Genomic DNA, 14967 nt, shown 5'->3' with positions numbered 1-14967 from the left:
TAATCTTTCCTCATAACTCAGACCCTCCATACCCCTTATCAGTTTTGTGGCTCTACGTTGAACCCTCTCCAGCTCCAGGGCATCCTTTTTATGGACCGGTGCCCAGAACTGGACAGCATATTCCAGGTGAGGTTGAACCAATGCCTTGTTCAGTGGTAATATTACATCCCTATCCCGAGAGTCCAGACCACTGCTGATACATGACAACATCATGATGGCTTTAGAAGCAGCTGATTGACATTGCATGTTGTTATTCAATTTATGATCTACTAGTACCCCCAGGTCCTTCTCAACAAGGGACTCTCCCAGATTTACTCCCCCAAGGACATATGTTACCTGCAGATTATTAGCCCCCAGGTACATAACCTTAAATTTATCCACATTGAACCTCATGTGCCAAGTGGATGACCAAACACTCAGTCACCTGCAGCATATGAACATCCTCCATAGACTGTATTACACTACACAGCTTGTACTACTCCCCCCATCCTCCATAGACTGTATTACACTACACAGCTTGTACTACTCCCATCCTCCATAGACTGTATTACACTACACAACTTGTACTACTCCCATCCTCCATAGACTGTATTACACGACACTGCTTATACTACTCCCATCCTCCATAGACTGTATTACACTACACAGCATGAACTACCACTCCTATCCTCCATAGATTGTATTACACTACACAGCTTGTACTACTCCCATCCTCCATAGACTGTATTACACTACACAGCTTATACTACTACTCCCATCCTCCATAGACTGTATTACACTACACAGCTTTTACTACTCCCATCCTCCATAGACTGTATTACACTACACAGCTTGTACTACTACTCCTATCCTCCATAGACTGTATTACACTACACAGCTTGTACTACTACTCCCATCCTCCATAGACTGTATTACACTACACAGCTTGTACTACTCCCATCCTCCATAGACTGTATTACACTACACAGCTTGTACTACTCCCATCCTCCATAGACTGTATTACACTACACAGCTTGTACTACTACTCCTATCCTCCATAGACTGTATTACACTACACAGCTTGTACTACTCCCATCCTCCATAGACTGTATTACACGACACAGCTTATACTACTCCCATCCTCCATAGACTGTATTACACTACACAGATTATACTACTACTCCCATCCTCCATAGACTGTATTACACTACACAGCATGTACTACTCTTATCCTCCATACACTGTATTACACTACACAGATTATACTACTACTCCCATCCTCCATAGACTGTATTACACTACACGGCTTGTACTACTACTCCCATCCTCCATAGACTGTATTACACTACACAGCTTGTACTACTACTCCCATCCTCCATAGAATGTATTATACTGTGTCAATAAAAGATCTATTTTTTGTATGGTATAAATATAATAAGTGTAGAGTCCTTGCATATGTATTGTGACATAAAATCATAAAAACAATACGTTAAACGTGCCTAAATATAATGAGCAAAGTGGTCTGATAATTGTTGCAGCCCAAGTTTTTTTGCGTCCCATGTAACTGTATGACTTGTGCACATACATGTTTCGAGAAACATATGTCGTTTTGTTATGTTGTTTAAAGGAAACCTTCCATCTCATGGGAGACATGGGAGACATGGGAGGCATGGGAGACATGGGAGACATGGGAGGCATGGGAGACATGGGAGACATGGGAGACATGGGAGGCATGGGAGGCATGGGAGACATGGGAGGCATGGGAGGCATGGGAGACATGGGAGGCATGGGAGGCATGGGAGACATGGGAGGCATGGGAGGCATGGGAGACATGGGGCTTAGGGCTAATCCTTGAGTGGCCTGTAACTTTTTACATCTTTTATCACCTAATATACAAATATCTGAAAGAGGCTACTGAGGCGTGGAGTACCCGGAGCTGAAGCTACACGGTGCGGCTACTCCACGCCCTAGTAGCCTCTTTGGATCCTCCTACTACAAGATCTTCAGCACTCGTCCGCGTTCTGCATGGGCTATCTATGCAGAGCCAGCGGCTGCGTGCACTTGGATCCAAAGCCGGAGCTATTAAGCATGCGTAGTAGCTCCGGCTTTGCAGCCGAGTTCGTAGTAGGAGGATCTAAAGAAGCTACTAGGGCGTGGAGTAGCCTCACCGTGTAGCCTCAGCTCCGGCTACTCTATGCCCCAGTAGCTTTCCCGATACTTTCCAACTGGCTGTCCTCTACGTAGGTGGTTAAAAAATGTACCATATGGGGAGTTAAGAAGGGTTACAAAAATTATACAACTACTGATACATTTGAGGAACGAGCAGAAGAACTGAAAAAGAGGTTCTTCAACAGGCTAATAGCTGAGTTAAGGAAGTTAAAAGGAAAGAACCACAACGTCGGACCCTATAGGACACCTCGTCCATCACTGAGACCCCAACGATCAGCAAGTTAGGCCCTACCCTGTACATATACAATACAAATGAGAAGTCAGACTTTCTCCAGGCTGCCAGTGTACCACGCCTCCTTCTTTTGATTGACAGCTCAGTGTCTCTTTCAATCTCGCCCTGAGCAGACAGGAAGTCCTCTCTGTGTCCACTTCCTGTCTTTACCTGTCCCTCTCACTCCATGGTGTATTTAGCAGTGAGCACTGTGTGGGAATCCGCAGATCTTCTTACCATTTCACGTGGGCAGAGGCAAACGGAATTGGGCAGAACCAAGCAGAAATTAGCAAAACCAATACAGAAAAAGCCAGAAAAAGTTTAGGGAGAGATTTTACTGGTTGGAGGAGGCAGATTTCAGTTTGGACACTTTTAACAAAGGCAAAATGGGGGAACAAGGTTTATTGTGTCTGTTCTTGATGACAGGTTCCCTTCAAAGTAATAGGAGAGGACAATAGACTCCTTTTTTCTATCATTTGGAGGGGCGCTATGCCGCTATCCAGTAAGTGTGACCTCCCTCTCCTTTATATCTTCTTATAATGAACTGTGAAGTTTGCAGAGTTTGTTTACCAGATTCTTCACTTCTCGGGGTCTCAGGAGAATATTTCCTGCTACATATCTAAGAAGAAGAATTTTGCCGTGAAATTTTAATAGCTGGAAAAACACATAGCTGTGAAAGAGCTGTCCACTCCGTGCGGTGTGCCCACATTTTGAGACTAATTATTTTGGTTAGCTCCTACAGTTCCCCCACTGTTCTAATGACCATTATCTTCAGATATAATTTATATGTAATACTCCATTGTTTTTCTCAGTTGATCTAGGATTATAACACTTACTAAAATTTCCCGTGTGATAGGAATACCAAAGACAGAGCAATTTTTTTCCCTATATTATCCATAGGATAATTCATTCATAGATGATTGTTGGGGAGATAAGCGTCACAGTGTATGCACCTCGGTCTAGAATTCTTGAATACCACCCCAGAAATCTACAGATACCATAGTGCGGCACAAAATGTTGTCCCACATACTGCTGTCAGATACTAATACAGACAATACATTTTAATACAATAATAATGCAGACCCCGGAACAGACATTAATTATGCAGATCAGACAATAAAAAAGAATGTAGAATTTATTCAGCAATGGCAAAATTTTTGTGGAAGGGGAAACATTACTTCAATGTTAGTGATGAAGTTCATTCCAGGAGCCACATTGGACGCGTTAACGTCTTTCTTTAACCACATTGCACTGGAGGAGACCAGGGATCCTCCCCATAGTATTTGTTGCTCTGTTAAGTGCCCCTCTTAAGTGTGTAGTAAATGTAACTTCCATGTAACTCAACTCTACTGGAACATGGGATGTTATTTATTTATTTGTTCTCAAGAAATGAATTTTATTTTTAGCTTCTTCATAAAGAACATATCATATCCCCAGAACCGGAGGTTCATGTGTTTCTACTTCTGAGAAGGGAAATTCTTGGAGCCGGAGGTGGAATTATTTGCTGCGTCTTCGATACCAATTATTGCCCTTTAGCAATTTCAAGCACAGAGGGAGTAGAAGGACATTTGTCATTTTATGACATTTTCCTAGAACCCGTAAAATTACAAAATTTAAAAAAAAGAAGTCAGCTTTTTGATTTGCTTGTATGGCTTTGTACCTGACTTTCTTCAGTAAAGAAGGAAACTGTTGATTGCAGACCCTGATGGACTTATTTCTCTTTCGGGAGCACCATGTCTTACCAACACTTTGTTACACCTTGACGATGCCTGGCGGAACCAGCATAACATTGGGGCCACCCCTAAGCGGGCACTACATGTGCTCCCTCAAAAGCCCTATCCTTGGCTGGCCACCCAACAAGGAAGTGAGAAGACTCCTTTCCAGTATCACTTACCTGCACAGTGTAACAGCCTGTAAAGCTACAACACAGATGGGCTTTAGTAACGCCTCCTGGTCATTAGCATAATTTTAAAACAAATTTTAGACAGAAGGAGGCAATGGATAACAAATATAAGAAGATTACCACCGTCAGAGTATGTGTCTCTGGTTTGTTTTTGATAATATATTTCTTTTAAGAAAACTTTGCCTAACTCATTATTTTTCAGACCATGGGGCAGATTTACTTACCCGGTCCGTTCGCGATCCAGCGGCACGTTCTCTGCACTGGATTCGGGTCCGGCCGGGATTCATCAAGGTAGTTCCTCCGCCGTCCACCAGGTGGCACTGCTGCGCTGAAAAGCATCTGAACGCGCTGGAGTTCACCGGGCCGGACCAAGTGAAGGTAAGCGTGTCCCAAGCGACACATTTCTTTTTTTAAATGCGGCAGTTTTTCCGAATCCGTCGGGTTTTCGTTCGGCCACGCCCCCCGATTTCCGTCGCGTGCATGCCGGCGCTGATGCGCCACAATCCGATCGCGTGCGCCAAAATCCCGGGACAATACAGGGGAAATCAGCGCAAATCGGAAATATTCGGGTAACACATCGGGAAAACGCGAATCGGGCCCTTAGTAAATGACCCCCCTTGTGTCTTATTTTTGTATTAATGGAATTTAAACCATCGGAGAGAATCTGCACATCAAATATTTAGCCTGAAGCTATCCAAAAGTCCAACATCCCGCACCGGGGCCTAGCCTTTTTCGTGTCTTGGTGGAAGAAGTACCAGCTGCATTACCATTATCCAGCACTTGAGGCCCCCCAATGAGTTGATCAGACTCCCTAAGGAAACTGTATTGCATGGAGAGGGGTTTGATTTTGCAACACTAGACTTACCCTTGCATCGGCAGGGTTGTTGCAAAAGCACAAGAAAAGAGCCCTGCCCATTATCACCCCCCTGCAGCTCCAGGTACTGCATTGCTCACCTAGTTGTATAATGTATATAAGCCCAGTCTGTGATAGAAACACCTCCCTACATCTGACGCTGATATGCAAAGTTACATAACCAGAGAGCTGAGGACTCTCACACATTCTCATTCACATATGTTCTCCTTTACCAGGCTCTTTCACAGCCTTGGAAAGACATTTAGCAGTAAATATTTTGTTGATTGGATTTATCATGAAGATATTATACCGACAATAAAAGTCTAACATGTCACAGTAAAGACAAAAGGAAAAATCCGGATGTTGTCAGGCCGCTTTCACCTGGGAACGAAAAATACGACTGCACTTGGAGTGAAAAGAACATTGTAATTCTTCATAAATTGTATAGCTTTTGTGAAAAGCTGCAAGGAATGTTTCTAAAAGAGGAGCGATTACCTTATGGAGAATACAAGGCAAAACCTTGGAGCCGAGTTAACTAGTTACGTATGACAAGGACCAATCTGCCATAAAGATATAAAGAATGTGACTTTGTTATCCAGAATAGAAATGTAGGACCAAATAGAACATTTCAGGTTATACCGGGAAAGGAGGTTTTTGTTGAGGGTCGTGGGATGGACAAGGTCTACTTACCGTACAGGTGGACCATGAAGCCCCCAGAGAATGGAGGCCCAGTCAAGGATGACTGGGCAGCTCAGCTCTCATTCAAATGATGCCGAACATTGTGGGTTTGGGGCCACTACAACTGCACTTGGCCCAGAGGTTGGGGTTCAATGTTTGGCTCACCCTCCTACGGGTACTGTTTAAATGCCATCATCAAAGCGAATCTCAGCATTTACTTTAGTTTCGTCTCTCTACCCAATGAGGTAACAGAAACTAGTGATCCTTGGGAAAATGGTGGCTTTGCTGGTCGAATTTAAAGGGTAACACCATTGGTCAGTGCAAAAACAGAGAAAAAAGATGGAAAACTGCTCACCCAGATAGAGTCCTTGCTTGGCCTTAGAACGACATGTGGTTGGAGATCCAAGGTCCGCTCCGGTATCGGGAGACGAAAAACAGAGTGCGGACTCCAACAGTTGAATAGAGGAAGACTTCGTTTTTTTAGTAAAAAATATCAAAAAGTTTAATTCAATCTTCAGATTAAAAACTTGCACATTGCAAGAAAACAGGCATGGATATGCACGAAAATGACACAAAAAAGAGCTTGCAGTAACGCGTTTCGGACTTAAGCTACCTAGTCCTTATTCATACCTGACTCGTGTGACCTGTTACAGGGATTAAATAGCAACAAGTGGTGACCCAGCACAGGTTTCCGGTGAGGTCATGAGGAACGCCCCTTCCACGGGCGTGGATACAAAGACATAGGAAAAAGGGGAAAAGACAAAGGAGAAGGGAGGGGGAGGGGAAGAAGAAAAGGAGAGAGGGAGGGGAGGACATGTAAATGAAATGATGAAAGTCAACAAAGGGTAAAATTAGTAGAAGTACATGAGATCTTGTTTAAAGTTTAGTCCCTTTGGAGACCGGGTTTCTAGGTTGAGGATCCAGAAAGCTTCTCGAGAGAAAAGTGCTTTTTTCCAATCACCTCCTCTTACGGGTTTAGGGACCTGTTCTATAGCTGTAACACGCATACCAGTCATGGATCCGAAGTGGACTTCTTTATAATGTTTAGAGATCCCAGAGAGACTGCGTGTACTCGCTATAGTACGAGGGTTTGCACCGGTAACGTGCTCACTTATGCGATCCTTGAGTTTTCGGGCAGTACAGCCCACATACTGGAGAGAACACAAGGAACACTGTACAAGATAAATTACGTGGGTAGTTTCACAATTTATATATGAGGAGATGTTGTAGCTTATGCCTGTGATAACTGACATGAAAGATGTAGTTTTGTACATGTATTTGCACAAGTTACAACGACTGCCTCCACAGCAGTAGCTGCCTTTTACTTGAAGCCAGTGTTTGTTTGGGGGTTTGTCAGAAAAGGTGTTTGGTGACAAAAGATTTCCCAATGTTCGTGCTCTGGTAGATGTGAACGATACACCATTCTGTAATATTTGTCTGAGGGTAGGTTCATGTTTGAGGATTGGCAGGTGTTTCTGAATAATGTTGACTACCTGGTGATATTGTAGACTGTATTGCGTGGTAAAGGTAACACGGGACTGGGTTCGTGCATTGTTCCTCTGTTTTGGTTCAAGATAAGTGGTGCGAGTTTTGCTGTCTACTATTTTTCTGGCTCTTTTGCATGATTTTGAAGTGTACCCTCTCTGAGTGAGTCTTCTCTCAATGTTTTGACTTTCAGAGGTGTAGTCAGTAGAAGACGTACAAGCTCGTCTTGCCCTAAGAAACTCTCCACCATTGGTCAGTACCAGCACTGATCACAGTTGTTAATGGTGGGGGGGAGCATTCAGGTTTAGTACCCAAACCAAACTTTCCCAAGTCATCAATATAAGAGAGGTGGGGCATAGGCATCCGACAGTCCTAATTACACTCTGTACACTGTGGTGGTCTGCCACTCAGCTCATTCCAGTTAATGGGAGTGGAATCAGTATTGGACTGACCCACCAGTAAATCAGAGGGACCTCCGGTTGGCCAAGGCTCTTACCCAATATCGGACTTCACAGGTTCACCATAAGAAAACTCAATTTGGAAACTACTGATGAAGGGTGGACCCTTAAGATATTTTTTATGAAGTCCTAAAGAACCCAGTCCCAATGATGTTGATGATTATGGAACTGCTATTGATATCTGTCTTGTACAACTCCTTTAATTTTTAACAACGGACGAATAACTGCACAAGGATTTGTAATGATGAATTAGCCTTTTAGCTCAATCTTGTAGAATCGGTTAACACAATGAGCCATTGGCACGCGGACTAATGGCTGCCGATACAGCATTAGCGTATAACAGATTAATTCTAGGCGGGTGAGAGACCTTCAGGAGACGCTAATGGAGTCATGTTGGACGGGACTGGTTACAATGAGGAGGAGGCGTGACAGTGTTTAGTAAATTACAGAGCTTGGACAATAGCGAAAAACCGTATTAATAGAGTAACCCAGATTTAGCGCGATTGGTCGTCTTACGTAACAGGTAGGTCGCTTTCATTCATAGAGAACAAATTGCTTCATTCAGGTCTCAGCAAAGTCATTCCTCATGCTGTGTGTGCGTTCTGGGCACAATACTGGCGCACAAAGGGTCTATAGATAGTAACAATGTGCTATTTCATGAAGCCCCTGGTGGGAAAAAAAACACAAAATACTATTGAATAAGACTTCCCATAACAATAGAGAAGGGACACAATGGTTCTGTATACACACATTGCTACAGCGCAGGGCCGGATTAAGGTTGGTGGGGGCCCCTGGGCGCAAAATCTGGTGGAGGCCCCCACTGAATGTTCCATAGGTACACATACTCCTTCTCACAATCCCCCCAGTAACAGCCGCCAACCCACAGTAATACATCTATATTTACCTCAACCCCTACCAGCCATGCAGTTTCATATAACATACCCCCCGTTCCCCACCAGCCATGCTGTCCCTAATAAAACACATGTTTAGCTCCCCTGACATGACTTCAATCATCCTTTTTCCTTGTCAGGACCCTCACCTCCATACACCTGTATACAGACACCGCCAGCCCCGTCACCTCCATACACCTGTATACAGACACCGCCAGCCCCGTCACCTCCATACACCTGTATACAGACACCGCCAGCCCCGTCACCTCCATACACCTGTATACAGACACCGCCAGCCCCGTCACCTCCATACACCTGTATCCAGACACCGCCAGCCCCGTCACCTCCATACACCTGTATCCAGACACCGCCAGCCCCGTCACCTCCATACACCTGTATACAGACACCGCCAGCCCCGTCACCTCCATACACCTGTATACAGACACCGCCAGCCCCGTCACCTCCATACACCTGTATACAGACACCGCCAGCCCCGTCACCTCCATACACCTGTATACAGACACCGCCAGCCCCGTCACCTCCATACACCTGTATACAGACACCGCCAGCCCCGTCACCTCCATACACCTGTATACAGACACCGCCAGCCCCGTCACCTCCATACACCTGTATACAGACACCGCCAGCCCCCTCACCTCCATACACATGTATACAGACACCTCCAGCCCCTCACCTCCATACACCTGTATACAGACACCGCCAGCCCCGTCACCTCCATACACCTGTATACAGACACCGCCAGCCCCGTCACCTCCATACACCTGTATACAGACACCGCCAGCCCCGTCACCTCCATACACCTGTATACAGACACCGCCAGCCCCGTCACCTCCATACACCTGTATACAGACACCGCCAGCCCCCTCACCTCCATACACATGTATACAGACACCGCCAGCCCCTCACCTCAATACACATGTATACAGACACTGCCAGCACCTCACCTCCATACACATGTATACAGACACCGCCAGCCCCGTCACCTCCATACACCTGTATACAGACACCGCCAGCCCCGTCACCTCCATACACCTGTATACAGACACCGCCAGCCCCGTCACCTCCATACACCTGTATACAGACACCGCCAGCCCCGTCACCTCCATACACCTGTATACAGACACCGCCAGCCCCGTCACCTCCATACACCTGTATACAGACACCGCCAGCCCCGTCACCTCCATACACCTGTATACAGACACCGCCAGCCCCGTCACCTCCATACACCTGTATACAGACACCGCCAGCCCCGTCACCTCCATACACCTGTATACAGACACCGCCAGCCCCGTCACCTCCATACACCTGTATACAGACACCGCCAGCCCCGTCACCTCCATACACCTGTATACAGACACCGCCAGCCCCGTCACCTCCATACACCTGTATACAGACACCGCCAGCCCCGTCACCTCCATACACCTGTATCCAGACACCGCCAGCCCCGTCACCTCCATACACCTGTATCCAGACACCGCCAGCCCCGTCACCTCCATACACCTGTATCCAGACACCGCCAGCCCCGTCACCTCCATACACCTGTATCCAGACACCGCCAGCCCCGTCACCTCCATACACCTGTATACAGACACCGCCAGCCCCGTCACCTCCATACACCTGTATACAGACACCGCCAGCCCCGTCACCTCCATACACCTGTATACAGACACCGCCAGCCCCGTCACCTCCATACACCTGTATACAGACACCGCCAGCCCCGTCACCTCCATACACCTGTATACAGACACCGCCAGCCCCGTCACCTCCATACACCTGTATACAGACACCGCCAGCCCCGTCACCTCCATACACCTGTATACAGACACCGCCAGCCCCGTCACCTCCATACACCTGTATACAGACACCGCCAGCCCCGTCACCTCCATACACCTGTATACAGACACCGCCAGCCCCGTCACCTCCATACACCTGTATACAGACACCGCCAGCCCCGTCACCTCCATACACCTGTATACAGACACTGCCAGCCCCCTCACCTCCATACACCTGTATACAGACACTGCCAGCCCCCTCACCTCCATACACCTGTATACAGACACCGCCAGCCCCGTCACCTCCATACACCTGTATACAGACACCGCCAGCCCCGTCACCTCCATACACATGTATACAGACACCGCCAGCCCCCTCACCTCCATACACCTGTATACAGACACCTCCAGCCCCTCACCTCCATACACATGTATACAGACACCGCCAGCCCCTCACCTCAATACACATGTATACAGACACTGCCAGCACCTCACCTCCATACACATGTATACAGACACTGCCAGCACCTCACCTCCATACACATGTATACAGACACTGTATACATGTGTATGGAGGTGAGGTGCTGGCAGTGTCTGTCACTTCTTCTCGGTAGATGCTATTTCCTAGTGGTCTAAAGGACCTATGATGACGTCATGTCCATGTGACCGGGCTCTTGTGTGGGAGGAGCAACTCTAGAGGTTACACAGGAAGCCTGGAGATCCGAGGAGAGGCGGCAGCAGCCATGTGCTACTGAGGAGGAAAGGTAAGGAAGAGGCAGCTGTGTGACATGGGGGGATGTGGGGGTGCAGGCTGTGTGTGACATGGGGGGGATGTGGGGGTGCAGGCTGTGTGTGACATGGGGGGGATGTGGGGGTGCAGGCTGTGTGTGACATGGGGGGGATGTGGGGGTGCAGGCTGTGTGTGACATGGAGGGATGTGGGGGTGCGGGCTGTGTGTGACATGGGGGGGATGTGGGGGTGCAGGCTGTGTGTGACATGGGGGGGATGTGGGGGTGCAGGCTGTGTGTGACATGGGGGGATGTGGGGGTGCAGGCTGTGTGTGACATGGGGGGATGTGGGGGTGCAGGCTGTGTGTGACATGGGGGGGATGTGGGGGTGCGGGCTGTGTGTGACATGGGGGGATGTGGGGGTGCGGGCTGTGTGTGACATGGGGGGATGTGGGGGTGCGGGCTGTGTGTGACATGGGGGGGGATGTGGGGTTGCGGGCTGTGTGTGACATGGGGGGGATGTGGGGGTGCGGGCTGTGTGTGACATGGGGGGATGTGGGGGTGCGGGCTGTGTGTGACATGGGGGGATGTGGGGGTGCGGGCTGTGTGTGACATGGGGGGGGATGTGGGGGTGCATGCTGTGTGTGACATGGGGGGGGATGTGGGGTTGCGGGCTGTGTGTGACATGGGGGGGATGTGGGGGTGCGGGCTGTGTGTGACATGGGGGGATGTGGGGGTGCGGGCTGTGTGTGACATGGGGAGGGGATGTGGGGGTGCATGCTGTGTGTGACATGGGGGGGATGTGGGGGTGCGGGCTGTGTGTGACATGGGGGGATGTGGGGGTGCAGGCTGTGTGTGACATGGGGGGGATGTGGGGGTGCGGGCTGTGTGTGACATGGGGGGGATGTGGGGGTGCAGGCTGTGTGTGACATGGGGAGGGGATGTGGGGGTGCAGGCTGTGTGTGACATGGAGGGATGTGGGGGTGCGGGCTGTGTGGGACATGGGGAGGGGATGTGGGGGTGCAGGCTGTGTGTGACATGGGGAGGGGATGTGGGGGTGCGGGCTGTGTGTGACATGGGGAGGGGATGTGGGGGTGCGGGCTGTGTGTGACATGGGGAGGGGATGTGGGGGTGCAGGCTGTGTGTGACATGGAGGGATGTGGGGGTGCGGGCTGTGTGGGACATGGGGAGGGGATGTGGGGGTGCAGGCTGTGTGTGACATGGAGGGATGTGGGGGTGCGGGCTGTGTGGGACATGGGGAGGATGTGGGGGTGCGGGCTGTGTGGGACATGGGGAGGGGATGTGGGGGTGCAGGATGTGTGACGAGGAAGGAGCCTTGGGGGGTTATGGTTGTTGTTTAAATATTTTGGTCCTTTACTATTATGAACTTTTCTTAAATTCTTCTCTTTCAGATCAGTGACTGCGTTGAGGATGAGATTTTTTGTTTTATTTGCGATGGTCAAATGGTTATTTTTTTTATTTTATTTTTTTAATAATGTTGAAAAAAAAAGCTAAATTACATATTGCAGTCACCAGGTTTAAAGGAAACCTACCATTTAGAATGGCCGGGGTAAGCTGTAAGTACCGGGCACCAGCTCAGGGTGAGCTCAGGGTGAGCTGTAAGTACCGGGCACCAGGTCAGGGTGAGCTCAGGGTGAGCTGTAAGTACCGAGCACCAGCTCAGGGTGAGCTCAGGGTGAGCTGTAAGTACCGAGCACCAGCTCAGGGTGAGCTCAGGGTGAGCTGTAAGTACCGGGCACCAGGTCAGGGTGAGCTCAGGGTGAGCTGGTGCCGGTACTTACTTTCGTTAGTGTTATAAACCGCGGTATTAACACTTTTAAACTCTAGAGCAGAAGAGGCTTTGGCGCTGCGTGCGCTCGATCGTGCGCGCGCCTACATAGGAAATGACGGAGACGTTGCGCGCGCACGGTCGCACGCAGCGCCGAAGTCCCTTCTGCTCTAAAGTTTAAAAAGTGTTAAAACCGCGATACCGCAGTTTATAACACTAACGAAAGTAAGTACCGGCACCAGCTCACCCTGAGCTCACCCTGAGCTGGTGCCCGGTACTTACAGCTCACCCTGAGCTCACCCTGAGCTGGTGCTCGGTACTTACAGCTTACACCGACCATTCTAAGTGGTAGGTTTCCTTTTAATAAAGCAGCAGCATTACCCGGGTAGGAGCCCCTGCTGACCCCAGCCTGCACCCACCCCAGTGCGTCACCCTCAGATCATTACACTTGTGGTGGTAAGAGGGGGGAGTTTTGATCTTTTTTTGTTAGTCGCCTCTGATGGTATGAAAATAAAAGCACTAATACCTCAGTCCTCATCTCCGCTCCAGCATGGAGGTTCTGGTCTCTGCTGACCTCTGAGTGTCACTGGAGGGGCCGCGTGTGACTAGAGGGCAGAGGATCCTGTGCACCTGAAATTGCTGATCCCAGAAAAACTCATTTATGTAGCCTTTAAGAATACTATCTAAATTTTAAAAAATATGTATGTATGTACTTGAGTATAAGCCCCTAATTTTAACACAAAAACTAGGAAAACCTATTGACTGGAGTAAAAGCCAATGGTGGGAAATGCATTGGTCACAGCCACAAGCCGGTATATAGCTATTCAGCCCCCTGCACACCACTATATAGCTTGCCAGCCCTCTGCCCCCCCAGTATATAGCCACCTGCGCCCTAGTATAAAGCCAGCAGCCCTTTTCCCCAGTATATAGTCAGTCAGCCCATGTCCAGTATATAGTCATTGCTTGCCCCCCCCTAGTCCACTATATAGTCATTGCTTGCCCCCCCTAGTCCACTATATAGTCATTGCTTGCCCCCCCCTAGTCCACTATATAGCCATTGCCTGCCCCCCCCCCCAGTCCAGTATATAGCCATTGCCTGCCCCCCCCCAGTCCAGTATATAGCCAGTGGCTCCCCCCCCCAGTCCAGTATATAGCCAGTGGCTCCCCCCCCCCAGTCCAGTATATAGCCAGTGGCCCCCCCCCAGTCCAGTATATAGCCAGTGGCCCCCCCCCAGTCCAGTATATAGCCAGTGGCCCCCCCCCCCAGTCCAGTATATAGCCAGTGGCCCCCCCCCAGTCCAGTATATAGCCAGTGGCTCCCCCCCCCCCAGTCCAGTATATAGCCAGTGGCTCCCCCCCCCCAGTCCAGTATATAGCCAGTGGCCCCCCCCCAGTCCAGTATATAGCCAGTGGCCCCCCCCCCAGTCCAGTATATAGCCAGTGCCCCCCCCCCCAGTCCAGTATATAGCCAGTGGCCCCCCCCCCAGTCCAGTATATAGCCAGTGGCTCCCCCCCCCCCCAGTCCAGTATATAGCCAGTGGCTCCCCCCCCCAGTCCGGTATATAGCCAGCGGCTCCGCCCCCTTAAGTCCGGTATATAGCCAGCGGCTGCCCCGCCCCCTTAAGTCCGGTATATAGCCAGCGGCTGCCCCGCCCCCTTAAGTCCGGTATATAGCCAGCGGCTGCCCCGCCCCCTTAAGTCCGGTATATAGCCAGCGGCTGCCCCGCCCCCTTAAGTCCGGTATATAGCCAGCGGCTGCCCCGCCCCCTTAAGTCCGGTATATAGCCAGCGGCTGCCCCGCCCCCTTAAGTCCGGTATATAGCCAGCGGCTGCCCCGCCCCCTTAAGTCCGGTATATAGCCAGCGGCTGCCCCGCCCCCTTAAGTCCGGTATATAGCCAGCGGCTGCCCCGCCCCCTTAAGTCCGGTATATAGCCAGCGGCTGCCCCGCCCCCTTAAGTCCGGTATATAGC

This window comes from Engystomops pustulosus, chromosome 5 (assembly GCF_040894005.1).
Source record: "Engystomops pustulosus chromosome 5, aEngPut4.maternal, whole genome shotgun sequence".
Taxonomy (NCBI): Eukaryota; Metazoa; Chordata; class Amphibia; order Anura; family Leptodactylidae; genus Engystomops; species Engystomops pustulosus.
The sequence above is the reverse complement of the archived record's forward strand: the minus strand, read 5'-3'. Positions refer to the sequence as shown.